Raw genomic sequence first — 4,610 nt, 5'->3', positions numbered from 1 at the left:
CTATCTGTCAACTCTTCCATTTAATGCCATTACTACTTGATTTTTATTTTTTGAAAGCAAGTCCAAAGAACGGAATGTGAATAGAATTTATGATTAATTGAAATGTTAATGTCACATATTTTTTTTTCTTCATGTAGAGACAAATCCTTATAAGTAATACACTTTTTTAGCATTTTATAACGACTTTAATTCCGTTCGGTAGATAATATTGGTTTCCAGATCAACAAACGAATTTGATGTAAAACTACCCATTACAAGATGAAATAAATAAATATTGCTAAGCAATTCGTATTATCATAATGTTATTGACAATGCAGGGATAGTATTGAAGAACTACGTCAGGTTACAATAGCGCTTTATGAATTTATCTTGTCAATAGAACCGATCGCGGGGGAGAATTGAAATTATATCGCTGGTACCAAGTATTGTACTACAGGAGTCACGTGATCAAGCCAGCGAATTAAACAGATTAACGATCCAGTTACCACAAACGCTCTTTCTCCAACACGTACTATGCGTTTGACTTTATTATTATTTATATTCAATTAGTATTCATTTATATTTTTATATATATATATATATATATATATATATATATATATATATATATATATAATATGTATATATGTGTGTGTGTGTGTGTGTGTGTGTGTGTGTGTGTGTGTGTGTGTGTGTGTGTGTGTGTGTGTGTGTGTGTGTGTGTGTGTGTGTGTGTGTGTGAGTGTGTGCGTATATATATATATATATATGTATATATATATATATATATATATATATATATATATATATATCTATATATATGTGTGTGTGTGTGTGTGTGTGTGTGTGGGTGTGTGTGTGTGTGTGTGTGTGTGTGTGTGTGTGTGTGTGTGTGTTACATAAATATATATGTTTATATATATATATATATATATATATATATATATATATATATATATTTATATATATACATATATACATTTAATAGCGTATCGGTTTAAGCCACTGTAACTTTGTTACGGGTTAGCTGGGTTCGAATCCTCGGCTCGTCCCACGTTTCAATTTCCAACGGATGCCTCCATCGAGCGATTCTTCAGTCTCGACTGCGATGGCATGGAATTAAAAGTGATTTGTGGTTGAAAAAAGATATTAATTGATCACTGGGAACCATTCAGTGTATATATATAGATATATATATACATATATATATATATATATATATATATATATATACATATATATATATATATATATTATACGGGAAGGGAGCTATGCTCGTGGTGACCCGTCTTTGTATCTTTCAACATCAAGTTTATTTTTAAAATCGTGAATAGTATTTGCACACACTTTTTTCATCTAAGTTATTCCATATATCCAGCATTCTGTGTGGGAAGCTATTCTTTTTCCTATCTCTTCTATAGTTGTCCTTTTTGAGTTTCTTTTCATGACCTCTTGTTTTTTTATTGTCATTTTTTAGTGTGTGTGTGTGTGTGTGTGTGTGTGTGTGTGTGTGTGTGTGTGTGTGTGTGTGTGTGTGTGTGTGTGTGTGTGTGTGTGTGTGTGTGTGTGTGTGTGTGTGTGTGTGTGTGTGTGTGTGTGTGTGTGTGTTCGCGTGCTTGTGTGTATGTGTGTGTGTGTGTGTGTGTGTGTGTGTGTGTGTGTGTGTTTGTGTGTTGTGTGTGTGTGTGTGTGTGTGTGTGTGTGTGTGTGTGTGTGTGTGTGTGTGTGTGTGTGTGTGTGTGTGTGTGTGTGTGTGTGTGTGTGTGTGTGTGCATGTGTGCGTATGTGTACATATACATACATACGTACATAAGCATACACCACAGTGTCGCCATCATAAGTTGATACATACATAAAAAAACCCAGCAAATTGTTCGGTCACGGTCCGACGCACGGCCATTACCAGCTTCATCACGGTGACAATATTTAATTTATTCTATTTCCTCTGATACCAGACAATTCTATTCAGCTAAAGGTCACTTCAGGGTCACTTCTGGGGTCCCCCATGGACCGCGACCCCGTCCTTGTCCTCAGGTTTCTAATTAACTGAATGAAGTCTTGTCGACGTCACAGCGATGAAGGGTACCGAACGTTGGCTCATTATGTATACAAAAACACAAAACATATGAGCGGATCCAGTCAAGGTTTTACCTTCTATTAAGGTTACTTTAAGCCCTCGGGTCCTCTTTTGGCATTTTATCCTGGTTAAGGGTAGCTAATTTGGTCTAGTTTAGAGGGAAGGATGTCGATGGAAGTAAAAGAAAATGAGCGCTACAAAGAAATAGAATCACATGAAATGAAATAATGTATGAAGGAAATTACACTTAGATGGACACCTCTCGATTGACGTTAAAAAAGTGTCCTGCTTTTATATTTTGTTAAGGTTGATGCAAGGCGATTCTATTCAGCTCAGAGGGAGATCCCTAATGGTTAGCAAGTTAATCGTTCTTAAACATGTAAAGATCTTTCCTCAGATGAATAAAATCGCTTGACGGCAAGCGGAAATAAATACATATGAAAAAATTCAACTGTTCACGGGTTTGCCATATAAGGTCATAAGTGTTTCCTTCAGCTTAATAAAAACACCAGACGTCAGCTAGAATAAAGTCTTCAAGGTGCGCTGGTGACGTAATCTGAAGCGTGATTGTCTCGCGTTCGTTTAGTTGTGGGTTCGAATCCCGCACTTCTCTCCGATTCCCAGCAGTGACCTGACCTCCTGGTGACAGCTCTTCACCTTATTCTTCATCACGAGTCTCCGGTTGGTCCCACCGGAAGGAAAAATCAGAGTTCCTGGATTCTTCCCCGGACAACTTTCTCTCATCCATTCCAGTTGGGATGACCTGAGGGTTGTGCCCTCTCTCAACACCCAGACGGAAAACTCCCTTGACCTCGCGGGATTCTGCGTCAGAGGAACTTCTGACGGAGACGGGAGTCGTTCTTGGACCCCAAAGGCTCTCCGGAGGAAAACTTACCGCGTTCCAAGAATTCTGACTGGAAGTTGTTTTTTTCTCATGATGTAATAAAGACTAGCAGGTCCTTCGCTAATACCGAGGCTAGCATCTTTTTCTTCATATTACTATTATTCTTATGCTTCCTCTTCTTCTTCTTCTTCTTCCTTTTTTTTTTCTTTTTTTTTTTTTAGAAAACAGACATCTGTCCGAGGCTAACACCTTCACCAAAAGATTATATTGGGCTAAGGGCACGGTCTTCCACTGAATGGGATAACCACACATGGGCTATGGGTCTGTAAAAAAAGATAAAATAAAATAAAAAATAATAAAAAAAAAGCTTGACCTTTATAAACGACTCTTTGAAAGAGTAATCGGACAACTGTGAAATCCCCTCTCTCCCTGTTCTCTCTCTCTAAATATATCTTTCTCCTCTTTCTTCCCTTCTCTCTCTATCTACAGTATATATCTATTTATCTCTCTCTTCTCTCTCTTCTGTCTCTCTCTTCTCTCTCTCTCTCTCTCTCTCTCTCTCTCTCTCTCTCTCTCTCTCTCTCTCTCTCTCTCTCTCTCTCTCTCTCTCTCTCTCTCTCTCTCTCTCTCTTCATTTTTCTCTTCTCTCTATCCTCCTGCTTCTCTCTCTCTCTCTCTCTCTCTCTCTCTCTCTCTCTCTCTCTCTCTCTCTCTCTCTCTCTCTCTCTCTCTCTCTCTCTCTCTCTCTCTCTCTCTCTTCTCATTTTTCTTCTCTCTATCCTCTTGCTCCTCTCTTTCTCCCCCCTCTCTCTCTCTCTCTCTCTCTCTCTCTCTCTCTCTCTCTCTCTCTCTCTCTCTCTCTCTCTCTCTCTCTCTCTCTCTCTCTCTCGATAACCTTGCCCTCGTCTGGTGACCGGAACGGGCTTAGGGGCTATGGGGCGTTTCTGCCGCCACGTTTCACTCCGCGGCACTTGGCGGCGGCGGCAGCGATGGCGGCGGCGGCGGCGGCGGCGGCGGCGGCGGCACCCGCATCCTCGCGGCGAGCCGCGGCGAGGCAAGGACGGCGGCCACAGCCAGGAGCCAGCGCCGCCGCGTATTGCTTATTTGGTCCAAGACCGGTTCTGCAGATTTAGCTGTCCTTTTCGCGACCTTGTTATGGTATTAAGAAACGTGCACACGCACGCACGCACATATATACACGCACACACACACACACACACACACACACACACACACACACACACACACACACACACACACACACACACACACACACACACACACACACACACACACACACACACACACACACATACATGAACAATGCTCGGGGAACTCAGCTGATGGGTACGTACGCACGTAGAACGTAATATACTTCATTAATTTAAATACATTATGCTAACATAGAAGAAACATCGGGAAGGTATAAGTTGTAGAAGTTGTATCGTGATAAACAATATATATATATATATATATATATATATATATATATATATATATATATATATATATATATATATATATATATATACTATGGAGATCTTGTATCAGCTCACCCTACAACTGGAAAAAGTTGATAAGACAAATAGAAAACATTAAGAAAAAGTTGAACAACTGTCAGAGTGCTGTCGTATTTAATTCAACATGCATATATATATATATATATATATATATATATATATATATATATATATATATATATATATATAT

Source organism: Oratosquilla oratoria, chromosome 29 (assembly GCF_046742065.1).
Source record: "Oratosquilla oratoria isolate Oo_2021 chromosome 29, ASM4674206v1, whole genome shotgun sequence".
Classification (NCBI taxonomy): Eukaryota; Metazoa; Arthropoda; class Malacostraca; order Stomatopoda; family Squillidae; genus Oratosquilla; species Oratosquilla oratoria.
The sequence above is the reverse complement of the archived record's forward strand: the minus strand, read 5'-3'. Positions refer to the sequence as shown.